Source organism: Oncorhynchus nerka, linkage group LG28, assembly GCF_034236695.1.
Source record: "Oncorhynchus nerka isolate Pitt River linkage group LG28, Oner_Uvic_2.0, whole genome shotgun sequence".
Taxonomy (NCBI): Eukaryota; Metazoa; Chordata; class Actinopteri; order Salmoniformes; family Salmonidae; genus Oncorhynchus; species Oncorhynchus nerka.
Genome location: NC_088423.1, coordinates 41,409,942 through 41,435,367, shown reverse-complemented (window position 1 = coordinate 41,435,367; position 25,426 = coordinate 41,409,942).

The window sequence follows — 25,426 nt, the reverse complement described above, 5'->3', positions numbered from 1 at the left end:
TCGCACTGCTCCAGCGAATCCCAGGCGGGCTCCGGCACTCTCTCTGGGTCGACCGCCCACCTGTCTATCTCCTCCCAAGTAGTATAGTCCATACTCTTGCTGTCCATAACGTCCTCCCATGTCCATTCCTCTTTTAGCTGCTGTTGCTGTCGCTGCCTGTCACCACGCCGCTTGGTCCTCTTGTGGTGGGTGATTCTGTTACGGTTTTCTTCCGTCGAAAGAGAGTCGGACCAAAATGCAGCGTGGTTAACTCGATACATCTTTAACCTGTTAGTACTCTAGGGGCAGTATTTCATTTTTGGATAAAAAGACGTGCGCAATATTTTGTCACGAAAAGATGCTCGAATATGCTTGGAATTGATAGTTTTGGAAAGAAGACAGTCTTACGTTTCCAGAACTGCAAAGATTTTCACTGTGAGTCCCTTAGAACAAATGCTTCGGGCAAAACCAAGATGTATGACCGACCAGGAAATGCACAGGATTTCTGAGGCTACGTTTTCCATGATCGCCTTATATGGCTGTGAATGCGACAGGAATGAACGGACTCTTTATCTTGTTTCCCCAAGGTCTCTGCAGCATTGTGACGTATTTGTAGGCATATCATTGGAAGATTGACCATAAGAGACTACAATTGCCAAGTGTCCCTCTTGGTGTCTGCGTGGCATTTGGTGCGCAAAACTCAGCTCCCAGTATTTTTCCATTCGAATTTCAGAACAAACCAGGCTACAAGGACGGTGCTTTCAATGGAGAGATATATGACAAACCACCTTCAGGATTGATTCAAACAACGTTTTCCATGTTTCAGTCGATATTATGGAGTTAATTCGGAAAAAAGTTCGACATGTAGGTGACTGAATTTTCGGTTAGTTTCGGTAGCCAAATGCATAGTAACAAAAGGGAACGATGTGTCCTACACAAGAATCTTTCAGGAAAAACTGGACATCTGCTATGTAACTGAGAGTCTCCTCATTGAAACATCTGAAGTTCTTCAAAGGTAAATTATTTGATTTGATTCCTTTGGCTGGTTTTTGTGAATATGTTGCGTGCTAAATGCTAACGCTAAATGCTAAGCTAGCTATCACCACTCTTACACAAATTATTGATTTTCTCTGGTTCTAAAGCATATTTTGAAAATCTGAGACGACAGGATTGTTAAGAAAAGGATAAGCGTGAGAGCAGGCATATTTATTTCATTTCATTTGCGATTTTTAGAAATCGCTAACGTTGCGTTATGGTAATGAGCTTGAGGCTGTAGTTACGCTACCGCATACGGGTTTGGGCGGACTATGAGGTTAATAGACTAAAAAACACGAACAATACAAAAACAACAAACGGAACGTGAAAACCTATACAGCCTATCTGGTGACAACTAACACAAAGACAGGAACAATCACCCACGGAATACTCAAAGAATATGGCTGCCTAAATATGGTTCCCAATCAGAGACAACGATAATCACCTGACTCTGATTGAGAACCGCCTCCGGCAGCCATAGACTATGCTAGACACCCCACAAAAACCCCAAGACAAAAACGCACCACAATAACCCATGTCACACCCTGGTCTGACCAAATAAATGAAGACAAACATAATATACTTCGACCAGGGCGTGACATCTTCAGATCAGGCAAAAAATAAATATACATATTATTATTATTTGACAGTGAAAATGTAGATGCCCCAAGGGCATGGCATTGGCTGCTATTTGTATTTGTTGAGGACCGGCTATTCTAGTGTTAAAGAACAATTCCACCATTTTATAAACAGTTATTATGCTATTAATATTTATATGCACAAATTTTGTTTGTCGTACTGCATGATTCCTCGTTTTTGTCATTTTGAAGCTTCTGTATTTCCCTCGTCTACAGCATTTTATCTCCCATGATGCAATGCTTCGCCTGCAGTTAGCTTAGCTAACTGCCTATCAAGCCCAGTTGAAGCTTAATCTAAATATATTTTTATGTCATAAGCTTTTGACATTACTTTTGGGTTGTAAATATATTACAATGTATGCATTAATGTCACGCTGAATATATGTTCATGCCAATGTCACCAATCAACTGCAATTCACTCAAAAATCATTTGAATTTGGATGGTAACTAGCTACGCTAACCATAACACAGAGTTACTGTATCTAGTTAGCATGATAGGTGGTTGGACTGCTAATGTTACATCCAAAATAATAGTGTTTGCAAAAATAACATACATTTTAGAGACTGTCTTCAACTACAGTCCAAACAACATGTAGCCATTTTAGAAGAACTCACCATTTATTATGAAATTTGCAGACAAATCATTTAGGAATCCTAGTCTCTCAGCCTGTATCTTTGTGTCACGGGATACTAGGAGTGGTAGGTTGGAATCAGGCGCAGAGAGCAGGGTTCAGTATATCAGCCCAAAACACAGGACCAAACAGTCCGGAGAATACACACATGAAAACCACAATCCAACAGAGTGACAAAAAACAATCCCGCACAAAACAAGGGTGGGACAACCTACTACATATAGGGAAGCTAATTAAACTAAAATACAAACAGGTGAAACTAATAAGACAAAACCAACAGATAAACGAAAAAGGGATCGGTAGCGGCTAGTAGGACGGTGACGATGACCGCCGAGCACCACCCGAACAGGCAGGGGAGCCAACTTCAGCGGAAGTCGTGACAGTACCCCCCCCCCCCCCCCCTGACGCGCGGCTCCCGCAGCGCGCCGCCACCGGCCTCGAGGACTACCCGGAGGACAAGGCGCCGGGCGATCCGGGTGGAGGCGGTGGAAATCTCTCAGGAGAGAAGGGTCCAAAATGTCCCCCACCGGAACCCAGCATCTCTCCTCCGGACCGTACCCCTCCCAGTCCACGAGGTACTGTAGGCCCCCCACCCGGCGTCTCGAATCCAGAATGCCACGAACCGTGTACGCCGGGGACCCCTTGATGTCCAGAGGGGGCGGAGGGACCTCAGGCGCCTCACCTTCTTGCAGGGGACCAGCCACCACCGGCCTGAGGAGAGACACATGAAACGAGGGGTTAATACGGTAATACCTAGGAAGTTGTAACCTGTAACACACCTCTTTATTCTCCTCAGGACTTTGAACGGCCCCACACACTGCGGCCCCAGCTTCCGACAGGGCAGGCGGAGGGGCAGGTTTCGGGTCGAGAGCCAGACCCTGTCCCCCGGTGCAAACACGGGGGCCTCATTGCGGTACTGGTCAGCGCTCCTCTTCTGCCGTTCTCCCGCTAACCTTAGCGAGTCCTGGACGGCTTTCCAGGTGTCCTTGGAGCGCTGTACCCATTCCTCAACCACAGGAGCCTCGGTCTGGCTCTGATGCCATGGGGCCAGGACCGGCTGGTAACCTAACACACACTCAAAAGGGGACAAGTTAGTTGAGGAGTGGCGTAGGGAGTTCTGAGCGAGTTCAGCCCAAGGAACATACCGTGCCCACTCACAAGGCCGGTCCCTGCAATAGGACCGCAGAAACCTGCCCACATCCTGGTTTATGCGCTCCACCTGCCCATTACTCTCGGGGTGAAAACCTGAGGTTAAGCTGACCGAGACCCCCAGTCTCTCCATAAATGCCCTTCACACTCTGGACGTGAATTGGGGACCCCGATCAGAAACGATGTCCTCAGGCACCCCATAGTGCCGGAAGACATGGGTAAACAAGGCCTCCGCAGTCTGCAGTGCCATATTTTGGACGACAGCAGGATGTTCATGAAGTCCTCTCTGGGCTGGTGGGAGATCAGTGGGATGAGGGGCCCACTGGCCGGAAAGGGGGAACCCCTTCACTCGGAGCACCTCAGGGGGGACACACAAGTTAACTTAGCACAGCATTCATAGGGCCCCATAGAATCCATTTGATTTTTTGCCTGTCAGTTTCTTTTTTCCAGTTTTCCATTTTTCACTCTCAAAATCACACGTTTTTAATAGAAAAACAACCCAATTGGATGTTCTAAGTCCACAACAATGCTTAATCCATATCAGGAGAATTGTTGAGGTCTGAGAAAAATAGAAGCTATTTAGATTTTTGGGAATAGTTACCCTTTAACAATAGAATTGCACGGCCTCGAGGGACCCCCATTCAAGCTAATGAGCATTCATTCTGACTGCAACGTTCTAACAATGTAATTAATACAAGTCATATATGCTATTGCAAAATCATTATTTTGTTGTGTTTGTGAAGGTCTTAAGTAACATTAGAATGATAAATGAATTTATATTTCAAATAACACAATAGCATTTTCATTCGTTATATGTTCGTTATATGTTATGTTATACAGTATGTAAAAAAAAAACTATGAACTAGAACTATGCAATCAAATGTGCTGGAACCCGGTAACAGCTTATTTTTATAATGACAAAAAATATAAATACCAAAAATCACCCAGATGAATGGTCAAGTGATGAAAACATCAGTAGCCTAAACATAATTATAGCTACAAGTGTATTTGATAAACAGTGAAAATCAGCACAAACTCAATAATGTCACAATTGATAAAGAAATAAACTATAAATACACTATTCCATTCAAGGTAGGGAATGTTGTAAAATATAGTATTTATAAATAGGTCAAATATACCATTAGAAGAAAGGACAATTAATGAAATAATACATCTTCAACTATAAGGAGCTGGAACACAAATGTACTCAGAATGAATCAACACGGTAGAGATTAAAAACACAGGAAACAGGGGACATAGAAGGCACAGTATGTGGGTATGTACAGTTGTATATGTGGGGGAGTGGTTGTGATGGAAGATGGGGTGTGTGTTTGTGTGATTGGAAAAGTGTATTGAGTTAAGTGAGGGAAAAAGGAAAATGGTTGCAAAATCCAAAGCTAGGAGCTGTGACAGAGAAAGATTTTTAAATTTTGTGCAGATATGGAATGTATTCAGAAAGTATTCAGACCCCTTGACATTTTCCACATTTTGTTATGTTATAGCCTTATGCTAAATTGAATTGAAAAAAAAAAAATCATAAATCTACACACAATACCCGATAATGACAAAGCAAAAACTGTTTTTTTTTTTACATTTTTGCAAATGTTATACAAATAAAAAACGGAAATATTACATTTACATAAGTGTTCAGGCTCTTTACTAAGTACATTGTTGAAGCACCTTTGGCAGCCTCGAGTCTTCTTGGGTATGACGCTGTAACCTTGGCACACCTGTATTTGGGGAGTTTCTCCCATTCCTCTCTGCAGTTCCTCTCAAGCTCTGTCAGGTTGGATTGGGAGCGTCACTGCACAGCTATTTTCAGGTCTCTCCAGAGATGTTCGATTGGGTTCAAGTTCGGGCTCTGGCTGGGCCACTCAAGGACATTCAGAGACTAGTCCCAAAGCCACTCCTATGTTTTCTTGGCTGTGTGCTTAAGGTTGTTGCCCTGTTGGAAGGTGAACCTTCAGGCCAGTCTGAGGTCATGAGCGCTTCTCCCCCGATTACTCAGTTTTGCCAGGCGACCAGCTCTAGGAAGAGTCTTGGTGTTTCCAAATTTCTTCCATTTAAGAATGATGGAGGCCACTGTGTTCTTGGAGACCTTCAATGCTGCAGAAATGTTTTGTAACCCATCCCCAGATCTGTGCCTCGACACAATCCTGTCTCGGAGCTCTACGGACAATTCCTTCTGGTTTTTGCTCTGACATGTACTGTCAACTGTGGGACCTTATATTAACAGGTGTATGCCTTTCCAAATCATGTCTAATTAATTTAATTTACCACAGGTCGACTCCCGTCAAGTTTTAGAAACATCTAAAGGATGATCAACGGAAACAGGATGCACACTTGGACAATCTGAGAGGGGGAAAATTATTCTGTCCCTGGATACACAAAATAATCGAATGGTCTGACTTCACAAAGGTGCTTGGGAAAATGGCCACAACGGGGGACCAGCATGTGTGTGTTTCGTGGGAAAGGGGTGTATCCAAGCTCAATCAGCTAGGATTAGACATTGCTTAATCAAATCTCTGCATTGTTGCTCAAACAGCTACAATTGTATACATATTCACACATCAAGTGTCCCTTGAGTTGGGTTTAGGGTTAGAACAACTGTGAAAAATCTGAGCTTGTGGTTGTTTGTGAGGGAGGGGTGGGGAAAGTGTGTGTATGTTTCCCACTTCTGTTGCTATGGGGAACAGCATAGGATGAATCACAACGGTTTGATTCCCAAAAAAGTAAGTTTTGCAATGTCAGTCCTGGTTATATTTAACAATCCTTCGTAGGAAGTGCCTGCATTATTAAGCATATTATTTGTTGATTGTGGAAAGAAATTAAGATATACAATTTTTTTTTTCATATACACTACCGGTCAAAAGTTTTAGAACACCTTCTCATTCAAGGGTTTTTCATTATTTTGTACTATTTTCTACAATGTAGAATAATAGTGAAGACATCGAAACTATGAAATAACACATTGAATCATGTAGTATCCAAAAAAAGTGTTTAAGATATCGAAATATATTTTATGGAATTCTCTCAACCAGCTTCACCTGGAATGCTTTTCCAGCAGTCTTGAAGGAGTTCCCACATTTGCTGAGCACTTGTTGGATGCACTTGTTGGAGGTCAAGGGATTATGGAGGAGAGGACATCTGATGCAGCACTCCATCACTCTCCTTCTAGGTAAAATAACCCTTACACAGCCTGGAGGTGTGTTGGGTCATTGTCCTGTTGAAAAACAAATGATAGTCCCACTCAGCCCAAACCAGATGGGACGGTGTTATCACTGCAGAATACTGTGGTATCCATGCTGGTTAAGTGTGCCACCCCATAGCACCTCCTCCTCCATGCTTTACGGTGGGAAATACACATGCGGAGATCATCCGTTCACCCACACCGCGTCTCACAAAGTATCAAAATACAGAGAGGTGTTGGTAAAGGTATATTGTCCTGCTAATAGTCCATAATGGGCTATTATAATACTATGCATGGTGTCCAGGTCAGGCTAACCAAACCATTTCTTTATCAAAGACTATCACAAAGAACGTTGGTACTTATTTATTTTTATCCAAAACCATGAATGTGTGAGTTACTCAGCTTTATGTAGGTGCCAGCTATATGATTGTGCCATCAAGTTGATAATATATAATGATATTTTGGATATAAGCCACCTCCTTTTGTTTATTAGGCTATAGCAAAACAGCATAACGGTCCGGACGGCCCTTGTTGTGCCTGTTGATAAGTTGGTGAACTTCTGTTGTCAGAAGAGGATTGGAAATGTCAGGGTGAAACAACGACCTGATGAACCCGCCAGGTATGATGACTCTACCTATCGTAGGTGGAGTTCCAGAGCTTACAGGTGATGCTGGCGTGGATTGTGACTCCATCTCGTTCCTCGCCCTCTTCAACGCGTCATTCTCCGCCCGACTCTCCGCCAATGCCGCCTGGCTCTGGACCAATGCATCAGCTGTCGCTCGTATCTCTGCCCTCCGATAACTTTTCTCTTTCTCTTTCTGCCTTCAATGACTCAATCTCAGTCTTCAATGTTTGAATCTGATCCATCTGCACCTTCATCAGATGAGCAGAATGGTACCGCCCTGAGCCCACATCGATTACAGTGGCCTATGATAGAAACGGTAGATCAATTAAGAATTAAAAGTGACTCCAACACACAAATGCTGCGTACACATTTTAAGAATCTAGCAACACTAACCGCTTTCTTAGCAACCATGCATTTTTAGGTGCGGCCCGTGGTCCAGCTCTTTGTCCACTGATCTCCACGGATGGTGGTCGACATGTTTGTATGCTCTGCAAAAACACGTTTTTAGTACGTAATCATAAAAAAATTATATTGAACCTTTATTTAATTATCAATTGTATTACACGGTATGCCTAAACATTGACAGGCTATATAAAAATTTTTAAAGTCTTCTCGTGTTTACGGGCTTAACCCTGGAATGGGTAGCACCATAGAAAGAAGCTGTCTTCGTGAAAACGATGTCCATTTTGTCTGTTTTTTGGTCGCAATGTAATTTCTTTCGGATAGAGGAATGTTAGTCAGGCTATAAAAAGTCTATTGTCCTGCTAATCGGGCTACAAGTGTTTGGAAACCTGTTTTCAAAATTCCAGCAGCTGTCCATTCTTTATTGTAACCACAATGTCACAAATCATTTGTATATACCTTTCCAATTACTTTTAGAGTTTGGGATTTACAAAGGTGTGCTTTTCATGTCATTTTCGTTAAATCCAGTTCAGATTTAAGTATAACTTTTGAGTGACGCCTTTAGTGAGAAGTCTAATGCTTTAACATTTAATAATATCTGGCTTTCGAATTCATATCTCAGGGGTATTTTTCACGCCATTATTAGTTACATTATCTTAGTTTGAACATGCAGATTGACACTAAGAACAGCGGGAATGTTTCCCTAATCAGCACCATTATTAGTGCAATGCCCCTTAATGTGTTGCTCTGTGCTACCCAGTGGGGCGGGATGGGGGTCAACCCCCCCACCCTCACCCCCTATCCTCCTCCTCCCTCTCCCCATGGGCTAGGTCAGTCTTCTGTGTGAGGCTCTGCTGCCCATCCAGTGCCCCCTGCCCTCGTGCCTTGAACCTCGCACGCCCACCGCTGTTTCAATGGATACAGCTGGAGAACTGCAAGACAATCCCATTGTGCGCCACTCGGGAGCCCTGACCAATATGACCAATATATACAATTACTTAAAAATCATACAATGTGATTTTTGTGATTTTTGTTTTAGATTCCGTCTCTCACAGTTGAAGTGTACCGATGATAAAAATGACAGACCTCTACATGCCTTGTAAGTAGGAAAACCTGCAAAATCGGCAATGTATCAAATACTTGTTCTCCCCACTGTATATGACCAAAACATATTAAATTTTACTAGGAATGGCAAGCCAGACAAAATTAAACTGGCCTATTTATATAATGAATATTCATTTGGAGGGTAGAAATGTGTAAATATTAAAGCGTTACACCTCTCACCAGGCTGCAGTCATACAAAAGCTATACTTAAATTGGAACCGGTTCTCTAGCAGATTAGTAAGAATGTCACAACCCCATGTTCAAGAAACTATATTTACAGCTCTGGAAAAAATTACCACTGCAGAGACCACTGCAAAATGATCAGTTTCTCTGGTTTTACTATTTATAGGTATGTGTTTGGGTAAAATGAACACTTTTGTTTCACTCTTTAAAATACTGACAACATTTCTTCAAATGCTAAATAAAAATATTGTAATTTATAGCATTTATTTGCAGAAACTGACCTCTCAAAATAACAAAAAAGATGCAGTGTTGTCAGACCTCGAATAATGCAAAGAAAATAAGTTCATATTCATTTTTAAACAACACCATACTAATGTTTTAACTTAGGAAGAGTTCAGAAATCAATATTTGGTGGATTAACCCTGATTTTCAATCACAGCTTTCATGTGTCTAGGCGTGCTCTCCACCAGTCTTTCACATTGATTTTGGGTGACTATATGTCACTCTTTATGCAAAAATTCAAGCAGCTCGGCTTTGTTTGATGGCTTGTGACCATCAATCTTCCTCTTGATCACATTCAAAGGGGTTCAGGTCGGGAGATTGGGCTGGCCATCACAGGGTTCAGCCTTGATGAAGTTCCCCCAGATCATCACCGGTGATTGTGGAGGCTAGGACATCTGATGCAACACTCCATCACTCTCCTTCTTGGTTAAATAGCCCTTAGATAGCCTGGAGGTGTGTTGGGACAATGTCCTGTTGAAAAACAAATGATAGTCCCAATAAGCGCAAACCAGATGGGATGATGTATCGCTGCAGAATGCTGTAGTAACCATGCTGGTTAAGTGTGCCTTAAATTCGAAATAAATCTCCAACAGTGTCACCAGCAAAGCACCCCCACATTATCACACCTCCTATTCCATGCTTCACGGTGGGAACCACACATGCAGAGGTCATCCTTTCATCTACTCTGCGTCTCACAAAGACACGGCGGTTGGAACCAAAAATCTAACATTTGGACTCATCAGACCAAAGTACAGATTTCCACCGGTGTAATATCTGTTGCTTGTGTTTCTTGGCACAATCAAGTCTCTTCTTCTTATTGGTGTCCTTTTGTAGTGGTTTATTTGCATCAATTTGACCATGAAGGCCTGATTCATGTATTGTTCTCTGAAAAGATGTTGAAATGTGTCTGTTACTTGAACTCTGTGAAGCATTTATTTGCGCTGCAATTTCTGTGGCTGGTAACTCTAATGAACTTATCCTCTGCAGCAAAGGTTACTTTTGGTCTTCCGTTCTTGTGGCGGTCTTAATGAGAACAAGTTTCATCATAGCCCTTGATGGTTTTTGCAACTGCACTTGAAGAAACTTTCAAATTTCTTGAAATGTTCCTGATTGACTGACCTTCATGTTTTAAAGTTGAGATGGACTGTCATTTTTCTTTGCTTATTTGAGATTCTCTTTTGATATTATGGACTAGGTATTTTACCAAATATGGCTATCTTCTGTGTAGCACCCCTACCTTGTCACAACACAACTGATTGGCTCAAATGCATTAAGAAGGATATAAATTCCACAAATTAACATTTTACAAGGCACACCTGTTAATTGAAATGCATTTCAGGTGACTACCTCATGAAGCTGGTTGAGAGACTGCCAAGAGTGTACAAAGCTGTGATCAAGGCAAAAGGTGGCTACTTTGAAAAATCTCAAATATAACATGTATTTTGTTTTGTTCAAAAGTTTTTTGATTAATACATGATTCCATATGTGTTTTTTTCATAGTTTTGATCTCTTCACAATGTTATTCTACAATGTAGAAAATAGTTAAATAAAGAAAAACCCTGGAATGAATAGGTGTGACCAAACTTTTGACTGCTACTGTATTTACCCAAAAATATATGGGGGATTGGAAATTATCCAGATAATTACATTGATAGAAGGCACAATGTTTCTGCAATATTAAGCCCGATATACCACCCCCAGGGTCAATATGACAGTGGCAAAAATAGTAAATTATTGTCAGCTCGTGCTTACATGGTGTACATCTGTCACGTCGTGTATGTAGGTGGCAGAAAAGTCAAGCGCAGGAGAATCAAACTTGGTATAAATTGAGTATTTTAATAACTTAAAACACAAACTCCAAAACCAAAGTCCATAATAAAATAAATGTGGGTACAAGAACCCCGTCGCACACCAATCCATAAAACATGAACATAACAATAAACAATCTCTGACAAGGACATGAGGGGAAACAGAGGGTTAAATACACAACATATAATGAATGGGATTGGAACCAGGTGTGTAGGAAGACCAGACAAATCAAATGGAAAATGAAACATAGATCAATGATGGCTAGAAGACTGGCGACGTTAATCGCCGAGCACCGCCCGAACAAGGAGAGGCATCGACTTTGGCAGAAGTCGTGACAACGTCTTTATGCGATGGCGTTAGTATTATCATGTCCAGTTTGTAACATCTCCATGTCACATAAACAATAAAAGGTTTTGAGTGTGTTGTTTTTAGCTTGAGATGTAGGGTCTGCTCTATCAGTGATGGTATTTTGTGCTGATAATCTGTGTTTAAAATTGAGCACACATCTATGCAATCTCCATAGACAAACAGTGGCAGTAAAATGGTCCATACTGAAGAGTTCAGTGACTTTCAACATGGCACCGTTATAGGATGCCACCTTTCCAACACGTCAGTTAGTCAAATTTCTACCCTGCTGGAGCTGCCCTGGTCAACTGAAAGTGCTATTATAAGTGGAATCGTTAAGGAGCAACAACAGCTCAGTCACAAAGTAATATGCCATACAAGTTTACAGAATGGCAGCGATAGGTGCTGAGGCTTAAAATCAGGTAAAAAGCATCTGTCCTCGGTTGCAACACTCACTACAATGTTTCAAACTGCCTTTGGAAGCATCGTCAGCACAAGAACTGTTCGTCGAGATCTTCATGAAATGGGTTTCCTTGGCCCTGCAGCTGCACACAAGCCTAAGATCAATGTGCGCTATGCAAGCATCGGCTGGAGTGGTGTAAAGCTCACACCATTGGACTCTGGAGCAGTGGAAATGCATTCTCTGGATTGAAAAATCATGCTTCACCATCTGGCAATCTGACGGATGAATCTTCGTTCTACACAGAGCCCTGACCTCAACCCCATCAAACACCTTTGGGATTACTTGTAACGCAGACTGACTGTGGCTGAATGGACGCAAGTCCCAGCAGCAATGTTCCAACATCTACTGGAAAGCCTTCTCAGAAGAGTGGAGGCTGTTATAGAAGCAAATGGGGGACCAACTCTATACTGTCTATCCTATTAGATAAAGGACAGAAACTTCAAAACTGTGTTTCTTATACTTTACTTTCTTCAAGTCTTGATTTGTGATTTATGAATGTGTTTTTCAATGCTTTAAAAGAAAGTACGACCATCTTAAAACAATTGAGGTCCTAGATGAGCTTCTTTGCCTTCCCGTTCCACTGGCTGCTGTAGATGTCCTGGAGGGCAGACAGCGTGCCTTGATAATTCATTGGGTTGATTGCACCACCCTCTGGAGAGCCCTGTCGGGTACAGCCCGACATAATGCTCTCGATGGTGCATCTTTATACATTTTTGAGGGTCTTAGGGACCAAGCCACATTTGTTCAGACTCCTGAGCTTAATGAGGCACTGCTGAGCCTATTTCACCACGCTGTCGGTGCAGGGGGAGGGGGGTAGATGGGCAGGGGGGTAGATGGGCAGGGACTCTGGTGTCCTAGCTTCATGGGGAAGCTGGTACCACCATTGGGGTGCCAGGACAGAAAAAAGCTTTGACTGGGCTGGGGTGGGAGGGCCAAGAGACCAGAGGTGTCAGAACAGAGAAGGCAGAGAGGGGCATTTCCGTAGGCAAATACCATGGTCTTATAGTGGATGAGAGCCAAGACTGGAAGCCAGTAGAGTGTCCTGTGGAGCGGGGTGACATGGGAGTACCTGGGAAGGTTGAACACCAGGCGGGCTGCGGCATTCTGGATAAGTTACAGTGGTTTGATGGCACAAGCAGGGAGCCCAGCCAACAGAACGTTTCAGTGGTGCAGTTGGGAGATGACAAGTGCCTGGATTAGGACCTGACCCTCTTCCTGTGTGAGTTAGGTTCATACTTGACTTGTGTTGTAGAACATGAACCTGCAGCAGCGAGTCACTGCTTTGATGGTTGCAGAAAACAACAGGGTGTTGTCCAGGGTAACCCCAAGGTTGTTTGCATTCTGAGAGGGGAGTTGGTAACCATGATGGAGAGTTCTTGGAGAGGCCAGGGCTTCCTCAGGAGAAAGTGCAGCTTTGTCTTGTCGAGGTTGAGCTTGACGTGGTGGGCTGACATCTAAGCTGAGATATCTGCCAGCCACGCATACATGCGTGTTGCCACCAGGGTGTCAGAAGGTGTGGAGGAGAAACGTAGTTGAGTTTCATCTGCATAGCAGTGATTGGAGAGACCATATGAGGATATGACAGAGCCGAGTGACTTGGTATATAGAGAGAATAGGAGAGGGCCTAGAACCGAGCCCTGGGGGCCACCAGTAGTGAGAGTATATGGTTTAGACATATCCTGGTTTTAGCGGCCTGTCAAGTAGGATGCAATCCAAGAATGTGCAGAACTTGAGATGCCCGCCCTGAGAGGGAGTAGAGGAATATATGATGTTCCACAGTGTCGAAGGCAGTGGCTAGACCTAGGAGAATTAGAACAGAGGGGAGACAGTCAGCTTTGGCAGTGTGGAGAGCCTCCATGACTGAGGAGAGTAGTCTCAGTTGAGTGACCTGTCTTGACTGTTTAGGGTCAAGAAGATCATTCTGAGGGAGATAGCGAGAAAGTTGGTCTGAGACAGCACACTCAAATGTTTTGCAAAGAAAACAAAGGGATAACGCTCTGTAGTTTTTGACATCAGTGGTGTCGAGTGTTTGTTTCTGCAGGAGGGCCACATTCCTTGTGAGTGACAGAGACGCACGTCAGCGGCTCTGTGTTGTTTTCCTTGAAGCGGGTGAAGAAGGTGTTTAGCTTTTCCAGGAGCGAGGCGTCAGTGTCCACAACTTGGCTGGCTTTCCCTTTATAATCCGTGATTGTCTGGAGTCCCTGCCACAAACATCTAATTTCTGAGCCATTGAATTGCGTCTCCACTTGGTCCATGGACTGTTGTTTTGCGTCTTTGCCTTACAGAGGTCATAGCTGTTCTATTTGTTCATGTTCATGTTTCCAGTCACCTCGCTGTGGTTAAATGCGATGGTTCACCCTTTCAGATTTGTGCGAATGCTGTCATCTATTCACACTTTTTGGTTTGGATAAGTTGTAATCATCACAGTATGAACAACATCCTCTATGCTAGGGGTCTTTAACCTTTTCATGCCCAGGGACCCCCTGCCATTACAGGGATCTTCAACCTTTTCTTGCCCAGGAACTCCCTGCCAAGTAAACCGACAATTTAGGGACCCCATCATTCGTTAGCAATTTGTTTTTGAAAGACATATTGTCTAATCATCAGGTGAATGATAATGGCAAGAAGAAGTAAACAACATTTTGAAGATAGTTTTTCATTCTTTTGACCTCCCCACAGTATCATTGTTAGATGAAGTGTAATCTAACATAGGAGTTACCTTTCTAGCTAATAGACTAAGACATTTTTGCTAATGAAGGTTAGCCATGTTGTAACAGCCGTTGGTGGAAGAAGGTGAGGACCAAGGTGCAGCATGGTACGTGGTCATTTTTATTTTACTGAACACTGAATAACCAAAGGAACAACCGAAACAGCTCCGTCAGGTGCGAAAACACACTAAACAGAAAATAACTACCCACACCACACAGGTGGGAAAAGCCTACCTAAGTATGGTTCTAAATAAGACAACGATAGACAACACCCGGCCAAACACAGAAATCCAAAACATAGAAAATGAACATAGTATGCCCACCCTAGTCACACCCTGGCCTACCTAAAATAGAGAATAAAAACCTCTCTATGGCCAGGGCGTGACACATGTCTTAGAAAAAACAAATGTCCAAGTCAAGAAAGCTTACCAGGATCCAGCAGCACTTGCCGCAATGGTAGAGTATTCATAGGTGATTTTTTAAAGCCCATTTTAGATACTCCAATGAGTGTAATTGGCTTCAATTAGTGTGTTTTGCTCAATAATAGCAGATGAGAAATAAGCTTGAAGATATTCTCCTCTTTTATTATGTAGGTATGCATTCTCATTCCTAATTTATTCTGTTGTTGCTAGCGGTATTCGTAATAACATAGAATAATAATGAGTGAGATAGTTACTAAGGGTCAAAGATCATACCACCAAGATATGCTAATCTCTCAACTGTAACAACAACAGGGGAGGTTAGCATGTCAATTCTTGTTCAGCCTCATAGTAGCATGATTCTGGTTCTGAGTCTGGAAAGCTGAATCAAATCAAATCAAATCAAATGTATTTATATAGCCCTTCGTACATCAGCTGATATCTCAAAGTGCTGTACAGAAACCCAGCCTAAAACCCCAAACAGCAAGCAATGCAGGTGTAGAAGCACGGTGGCTAGGAAAAACTCCCTAGAAAGGCCAAAACCTAGGAAGAAACCTAGAGAGGAACCAGGCTATGTGGTGTGGCCAGTCCTCTTCTGGCTGTGCCGGGTGGAGATTATACCAGAACATGGCCAAGATGTTCAAATGTTCATAAATGTCCAGCATGGTCGTATAATAATAAGGCAGAACAGTTGAAACTGGAGTAGCAGCACGGTCAGGTGGACTGGGGACAGCAAGGAGTCATCATGTCAGGTAGTCCTGGGGCATGGTCCTAGGGCTCAGGTCCTCCGAGAGAGAGAAAGAAAGAGAGAATTAGAGAGAGCATATGTGGGGTGGCCAGTCCTCTTCTGGCTGTGCTGGGTGGAGATTATAACAGAACATGGCCAAGATGTTAAAATGTTCATAAATGACCAGCATGGTCGAATAATAATAAGGCAGAACAGTTGAAACTGGAGCAGCAGCACGGCCAGGTGGACTGGGGACAGCAAGGAGTCATCATGTCAGGTAGTCCTGGGGCATGGTCCTAGGGCTCAGGTCAGTTGAAACTGGAGCAGCAGCACAGCCAGGTGGACTGGGGACAGCAAGGAGTCATCTTGTCAGGTAGTCCTGGGGCATGGTCCTAGGGCTCAGGTCCTCTGAGAGAGAGAAAGAAAGAGAGAAGGAGAGAATTAGAGAACGCACACTTAGATTCACACAGTCTGAAAGGTTATACACACACACTGAACACTTATGAATAGTAATCCATAAGATTGTATGAGTTTTTCCAACTTGAGACCCTAAAGGGGATGAATGACCTGTCGAACTACAGCAACTGTTTACTTGTTCATTTGGGTGTACAGAGAAAACAACTGCAATTGGACAATAGAACAAATCGGGCTGAGTTTGCTTTATGCGTGGTGCATCATCTAGTAAGCACCTGTAATTAAACAAATATTTGCACAACATCCGCTGTATGTCATCACTATGTTGATAGGTTCATTTTAGTCAATCATTTAGAATGAAAAGGTCTAGGTAGCCTACCCAGCCAGTGCATTTGCGGCACACAATGTATGTCAGTGACGGACGGCTGGCTTGTGTCTCTGAGCCTTTGAGTTGTCTGTTGTCATCCGCAATACCTTCTTGCAGTACTACATACTTTATCTTCTCTACATCCTACAGCAGGAGAAGAGAGAGGGGGGGGGGGAAGAGGGAGGGGTGTTAAAATGTATAGACGGTGCCTTGATGCCTGTGCTGTAGGGTAAGTTGGCAGGCATCGGCACAGACACCTACATGGGCTTCTGATGTTAAGTTAAACCACCTCTGCCACCACGTCTTTCAGTAAATGAGAAACACCTTGTTTCCATAAACTATTCCACAGACATTCCCTTCATAAACCAGACTATACAGTCGTTAGACTCTCCCCCTCTCTCTCTATGTCACTAAGTTGTCGTGTCTTTACTACCATTAAACTGAAGACTTCGTTTTTATCAAATATTCTCTGTAATTAGATACTTGATTAAACTGAATAATCATGTAACTGTAATTAACTAGGAAGTTTGGGCACCAAGGAAAGTATTCAGATTACAAAGTTATAATTTCCCAATATAACCTTTAAGATATTTTCATATCTGATCAATAGTCTTCTGATTAATGATTTATTTATTTTACCTCACGTTAGTCTCATTCCAAACATCGTAAATTGTTGGTTATCTGCACGAACCCAGTCTTCACTATGAGTCATCCATACATCAATTGTCTTAAATCATTTATTTATTACTAACTAAGTAAATCAGAAATGCATAAACAAACAAACAAACATGGTAAATGTGGTTACATGAAGTGACAGAAAAATGTGCCGTAGTGGGCTGAACCGGCATGGCAGCTTGTTAGACAAAGGGGAAATGGGGGTCGACCAAGAAGTCCCTACAGAGTGATAATTATAACAATTAAAATGCTAATACTTTACACATGAACGCTCACTCATTCGGGAACAATTGCAATCAATATATATATTTACGCTCAGTGTGTCGTCTTGATCGCTGGTGAAAAGTCATTATTTTGTAGAATTGTCCGTCTCTCTCCCTCTCTCTCTCTGTCTTGGTTAGAGGGGATAGTTGAAAGTGACATTCGTTACAGAATGGATGTTTCGGCGGTTGTCGTTCTTCGCGTTCAATGATACCGAATTCCTAGCTGCAGACTAGTAATCAATATCAAAGACTTGTTCTTATTCTGCCGGTATCGATAGTCTAAGAGTTTAACCACATGGTATGGTTAAAAGATTCAGCAATGGTCTGCAACCTTTGTACTCCTGTGATTGAGAGAAACATGGTCTGCTGATCATTTCTCAAAGTTGTGTTTTATTCGGAATGGCAGAAGAGGGCTGTCCCAGGATGTCTGACCCTAACTGGGCTCAGGGGCGGTCCTCTCATTTAGTTCAAATCAAAAGGGAATTGTATTTTTCTTCATTAAACAGTGCACAATCATATTACCCAATTATACAAAGAGTATCATACTCACTTATTCATCTTATACAACAATTAGATGTATACCTCATATCTGAGGCTATTATATAAACAGCGTTATGGTTATGTGGCCACACCGTCTCTCTTGAGCATCCCAAGTTGTGCCAAATGGACCAGTTTGTAGCTGGACTCTTCACCGATCTTTTACATTTTCTCTGGAACATGAAATTTGTTTGTACCTCCAGTTCTGTGAGGTGGAAGGATTTCCTTTGTCTCCGTGAAAAACCACTCTCTATAACTGTGTGTCCATGAGGTCTTCTCAGGAATTTATGACCTCTGACCACAGCAGTCTGGTTGTAGAAGCAGAGAGCGGGGGATGGTGCTCGCTGTACTCAAAGAGGGCAACGTCATGACAAAGTCATGCTGGCACTAAGAAGACATCCTTTACCAACAGTATTATTTGTTGGCATTGGGAATTTACGCAAAATTAATACCTCATTAAAAGGCCTAGTGTTTTTTGTTGTATGTTTTGTTTCACTTTGAAGACACTATCTATGAGTGGCCATGGCCCCTAGTAAAGTAAACCGTCGACATGGCCTATAATCCATAGTTTCTGAAGCCTTCTCAACATGGCTCCTCGTGTTTAACTCCCTCTGTCACTCAAATAATGTTGCCTGATACCACTTTTAAACATTAGGTGCTCATATATAGTAATCTCATTTTCTTTCACCAAAGATCGCAGTTCTCCAAGCTTGCTGAAACTCTTCCCGAAAGGCAAGTTTTCATTTTGAGCCCTGACCCTTACAGAAAGACTGTTGTTAGAGTCCCGACTGTGGTAAACAGTAGGCTACATATTCTTAATTCCTATCCCCATTCAGAATACATGTTTAACTGGAAACAATTCAAAAATATTGAAGCCCATTTGATTACTCTGCTAGCAGTTGTTGCATAAGAAAATGTTATCTGTGGGGTTCCCAGTAAAAATACTTCCTGTAGTGCCTCTTTCAGCTCTTATGCTGCCTGTCACCGACTCATTTATGATGCATTTCTATCACTTTATTTAGGCTATTCAATGTCTTATAGGCCTATCATGCAAACATTTCATGCAAACAAAGACCTCTAACTCATTGCATTTGTACAAATACAAAAAAATATATATCAATCATTCACTCCTGTGTCATCACTCTAATTTCCATTCGGACAATACATGTATCCATCGCAGTGATATTCTATACCATCAAAGTACAGTTCTAGGTCATTGTATGTACATATTGTATACAGCTCCAAAATCTTTGGAATCGTCTATGTACCGCAGGTCATATGAACTTCATCCACAACGATTCCAAAGATTTTGGAGCTGTATAGGACATAGGTCAACACATCTTTCCCTGTCTTCCCTAACCAGCTCTCCAGTTTTCTTAAGACAAGGTCTCATGCACCCTCCCCTATAGCGTTATTGTCTTCCTCCATAACCACCGCTCTGAGACCCATGGATGTTGCCTCGTGGCTGTTGCCTCTGTTCACCACAGCCTTTAGCAGAGACACAACTGTCCGAATTGGAGGATGTTTTCCTTGCTTCTTGAAGACTAGAACTAGCTAGCTAGCTGGTAAAGGAAGCTTTTCCCCAAAGTCCCTTGGCAAGACCGTTAATACATCCTTCCCTCACACAAAGGCTTGAAATGCTTCAAAATTATCCTATTTAAATGATATCCCTGAATTGGTCATTACTACGTGGCAGTGTTGTCTTTCTATCGTCTTTTCAGAAAGCTCGATCACTGAGTTTTCCCCCCACACAGTTTTAGGTAGCCCTAACTTTAATTTGCCTTGTTTACCTCTCTAGTGCGGCTTCAATGAGGAAGCATGGGGGGTGTTGCGCATGCAAATAGCGTGCATATGAGAACCAATCAAAAGTCTCTCAAAGACGCTAAAAGTGTAAAAGCTAAAGATGGCACAACCAGTTACGGATTGTAAAGGGCACTTACTTTTTTCAAACAGGTGTATTGGGTTCTGCATAACTTAAATAAGTATCACATGTCTGTGGTATTTGTTCACTCAGGTCCCCTTGATCTAATATTAGGTTGTGGTTGAAGATCTGATAACAATCAGTGTAAAAAATATGCAAAAATATGCAAAAACAGAGAAAATCAGAAAGGGGGCAAATACTTTTTCATGGCACTGTAAGCATATTATAATTGCTAATAGGTAACTATATATGCATGTAACATGCTCCGTAGTACACAATCATTACAAGTAAGTGCTCCTCAAGATACACTTCATTTTAACTAGCTAAATCCTGTGTAACACCTTGTAATTACATTGTACTTAGGTACTGTAGATATTACATGTAGTGTACTACTGTGCTTATCCTCCCACTTGGATGGCAAAGAGGTTCAAGTTGTCATAATGGTTAACGCACACATGAATGTTAAGTACATGTTTTAATTATAATCTGGTATGACACCCTTCTGCGGTTGAACTACATCTGATCTGTTTCTGTTAAACGCAACCAAATAAACACAGATGGTACAGTTTTTTGGGGGCAAGTGCTCGCAACAACATTGAGTGGAGATTTTGAACAGAGCATTCACGGGTAGGTAATCAGAGCCTATTGAGCCTCCGACCTTTATAATCTCGGACACCCAGCACATCTGTCCACGAGAGATGACACCCTTGTAACAGTTGTTATTGTATCGGATGCAGCTGAGAAAAAAAACAACACTAAATATGTGAATTTAGTGTAAACTTGCACATTGGCAGTAACAAGCATGGTAACAAGCATTCATTGTTAAACTTCTGTAATTATAGACTGCAATTACCCCCAGTTACATGTTGCTAGAACAGTGTAACTTTGAGTTATTACAATTAACAACAACATTTGTAACAGTGTAATTGCACATGTAATTACACTCTACCCCTTTCTCTTTTCCCTATAATAAGCACCGCTAAAATTAAGTGTTACTGACTATGTATAGATGGGGATTGTCCCTGAGTGCTTTATGTTCCACTGCCGTAAATCCTAATGGTGCGCTAGCTCCTGGAAGCAAGACTCAGATATTCCTTACAGTGTTCTTGGCCACTAGCTAGCCTCTGGAATCCCACCATGTGAGAGCTGTGGTTTGGAGCATCTATAGACAAGTGAGGGAATATGGGAGCCTCACTGGGGTTTAGCTCACAGGGCTACACCTCACCCACGGTCTCCGGTTTCTCTGTGACCACATGAAAGACGAGGATTAGCCTTGAGTGTGGTCTTTTTGATGAAGCCTCCAACAGACATTTGGACAGGCATAGTGGAGCAGCTCAATTAATTAATCAAGATGTATTTATTTAGCCATTTTTATTCTTTTTTGAGAAATGCATTGGACATAAAGTGCTTAAAGGAAAACTCCACCCCAAATTATGTTTTTGTATTTGTTTCATTAGTTCATTGCTTGAAGTTTTCAAGCTATTTAACTTTCAAAAATGCATCATGATGCAAAATCGGTCATACCACCTGTATTTCTGTGTTTTTAAAGTTTTGTGACTATATCAACAATGGACTAATGAAACAAATACCAAAAGATTGCATTTGGTGGAGTTTTCCTTTAACATTAACCTGGGCCTAAACCTCTTTAAGCACAAATCACATAAAAAAAACATTCCAGACTACTTATGCAGTTAGGAGGTTTGAAAGGAATGGCAGATCTGAACACTCTCAATCACAGTCACACAAACAATGTGAGACAATGTCCAATATCCAATTTCCAGAAACCAATACCTTTGGAATGTACAAAAAAAGGTGCTAACTAAAACCTAAAGGGGTTCTTTGAATAATCCTTTCTGGTTCCTGGTAGAACCCTTTTGGTTCTACATGGAGACTAAAAGGGATTTACCTGGAACCAAAAATGGTTATTCTATGGACAGCCGGCGACCCTTTTGGAACCCTTTTTGTAAGAGTGTAGGGTCTACCATTGTCTCTGCACTGCCAAAACCCACTCCTCCCTTCTCATCTTATTCAAACCTAACCCTGACGATTTGGCATTCACACCAATTTACCATTAACAACTCCTGCTAATAACTCCAGCTTTTGTTGCATGAGCTATCCACTGTTCCACAGCGGAAGTCATAGCCTAGTGCTCCACTCTATACTGTGAGCTCCCTTTGATTTCCAGTTGCATATGTCAACCTGCAATTATAGGAGCTGGTCTGGAAACTGTCAAGCTTGACTGCGGCGGTATTGGAATTATTGCAATTACACCCGTGTAATTGACCCGCCATCGGTGAAGATGTTAAACGGTGTGTCTGCTGTGTAAGTCCATGTCAGGATCTCACTCCACTTTCCCTCTCAGTGTGACACACTACAGATGTAGGATCTTCATTTGATCACTCTTTTGATGATGAGAATTATCATCAAATCAAATTGCATTGGTCACATACACATATTTATCAGATGTTATTGCAGGTGTAGTGAAATGCTAGTGTTCCTAGCTACAACAGCGCAGTAGCATCTGAGAATTCACAACAATACACACAAATCTAAAAGTAAAAGGATGGAATTAAGAAATATATAAAAATTAGCACGAGCAATGTGAGAGTGACATTGACTAAAATACATTATACAACGGGTGGGTCTAATCCTGAATGCTGATTGGTTAAAACCACATTATAGCCGTGTCTATTTCACAAGTTACCACCGGCTAAATTTATGCCGTTGAAATGCCTATTTACTCTGTTCGATATCACTGCGCAATCCACTGTCTCATCAACCCTGCCAGGAAATGTATAAACTTGATCTCCACTATAAAAATCATCTAGACATTATCTCCTATTTCTTTTAGACTAGCATTTGGTTTTCACCAGCAGAGATTAGTAGAAAACCTGCTGTCTTTCTCTCCGACCTTTTCAATATTGTTTCAATATTAAATTGCGATCTCCACTGTCCCATATAGGGTGAATGTGTCCGAACGACACTGACAGCAAATTGAGCTAGTTGTCATAGCAACATACAACGTTTTTTTTCAGTTGACTGGCTAAATCAATACAAACTGGGCTGTGCGTTGCTTTACGTGCTGGTTAGCAGAGAAGAAAAAAGTTGTTGACTTCAACACTCTCACTAAGGAAGCGTTTAACATCCTTCTAGAAGCCAGGGAGATTATGCCAGTGAGTGGGAATCGGTGTGAAGGTTCGCTCCATAGCTACTGGCATCCGTCACTGACAGACAGAAAACGCTGGAGGAACATCCTGGCTGAAAACAAAGAGAACACTGCATTATCATCAACACCCAAAAGGAAGAAGTAAAGCAGCGGAAGTAGTAGCGCAGATTTATTCAAATCAGTTCAAATGAATGCCATGGAATGCCACACAAAGTCGTGCATCATAAGTTCATTGTTATGGATGTATCCAAATACATTTGAACTAGAAAACAGCTTAAAGAAAGGCAAATGCAGCTACTTTCAAAATGGGGTGGTAGGTAGCCTAGTGGTTAGAGTGTTAGACTTGTAACCGAAAGGTTGCAAGATCAAATCCCTGAGCTGACAAGGTAAAAAGTCTTGCATAGTTAAATAAAGGTGAAATTAAACTTTATTTGCCACATGCGCCAAATAAAACAAGTGTAGACTTTACAATGAAATGCTTACTTACAAGCCCTTAACCAACAGTGCAGTTCAATAAGAAAATATAGCCTAAAATATTAGGCTCGGTAGGCTAAAATAAAAAGTAATATTAAGAAGTAACACAATAAGAATAACAAGGCTATATACAGGGGGCACCAGTACAGAGTCACTGTGAAGGTACAGGCTAGTTGAGGTAATCTGTATATGCAGATTATCTCTGGGTGAAGTGACTATGCATATGTAACAAGCAGTGTACAAAAAGGTGTGTGCGGGGGAGTCAGTCCATGGAAATTGTCCGGTGGTGATTTTCATGAATTGTCCAGCAGTATAATGGCTTTAGACCTGCTCCACTACAACCCAGTCGATGTTAATGGGGGCCTGATCGGCCCGCCTTTTCCTGTAGTCCATGTTCAGCTCCTTTGTCTTGTTCACATTGAGGGAGATGTTGTTGTCCTGGCACCACACTGCTAGTTCTCTGACCACCTCCCTATAGGCCGTCTCATCGTTGTTGGTGATCAGGCCTACCACTGTTATGTCATCAGCAAACTTAATGATGGTGTTGGAGTCGTGTTTGGCCACGCAGTTGTGGGTGAACAGGGATACAGGAGGGGACTAAGTACACACCCCTGAGGGGCCACAGTGTTAAGGATCAGCAAGCAGACATGTTGTTGCCTACTCATACCACCTGGGGCGGCCCATCAAGATGTCGAGGATCCAGTTGCAGAGTGAGGTGTCTAAGTCCCAGAGTGCTTAGCTTAGTGATGAGCTTTGTCGGCACTATGGTGTTGAACGCTGAGCTGTAGTAAATGAACAGCATTCTCACATAGGTGTTCCTTTTATCCAGGTGAGAAAGGGCAGTGTGGAGTGCGATTGAGATTGCGTCATCCTTGGATCTGTTGGGGCGGTATGCAAATTGGAGTGCGTCTAGGGTGTCCAGGAGGTTGCTGTTGATGTGATCATTTAAGAAGGTTACCTTTGCTTCCTTGGGCACAGGAACTATGGTGGTCTGCTTGAAACATGTAGGTATTACAGACTCGGTCAGGGAAAGGTTGAAAATGTCAGTGAAGACACTTGCCAGTTGGTCCACGCATGTTTAGGTACACGTCCTGGTAATCTGGCCCTGGCCCAGCGGCTTTGTGAATGTTGACTTGTTTAAAGCTTTGTTTACATCGGCTACTGAGAGCATTATCACACAGTCATCCAGAACAGCTGGTGCTCTCGTGCATACTTCTGTGTTGCTTGCCTCGAAGCGAGCATTAAAGGCATTTAGCTCGTCTGGTAGGCTCGCGTCACTGGGCAACTCGCGTCTGGGTGTCCCTTTGTAGTCGGTAATATTTTTCAAGCCCTGCCACATCCGCCGAGCATCAGAGTCGGAGTAGTAGGATTCAATCTCAACCCTGTATTGGCGCTTTACTTGTTTGATGGTTTGTCTGAGGGCATTGCAGGATTTCTTATATGCGTCCGAATTAGTCTCCTGCTCCTTGAAAGTGGCAGTTCTAGCCTTTAGCTTGATGTGGATATTGCCTGTAATCCATGGCTTCTGGTTGGGATATGTACGTACAGTCACTGTGGGCACGACGTCATCGATGCACTTATTGATGAAGCTGATGACTGAGGTGCTGTATTCCTCAATGCAATTGGATGAATCCCATAACACATTCCAGTCTGTGATAGCATAACAGTCCTGTAGTGTAGCATCCGCGTCGTCTGACCACTTCCGTATTGAGCGAGTCACTAGTACTTCCTGCTTTAGTTTCTGCTTGTAAGCAGGAATCAGGAGGTTAGAATTATGGAATTTTTTGATTTGCCAATTGGAGGGCGGGGGAGAGCTTTGTATGCACCTCTGTGTTTGGAGTAAAGGTGGTCTAGGATTTTTCCTGGTTGTACACGTGACATGCTGGTAATAATTCGCTGGTAAAAATTTGCTGGTAAAA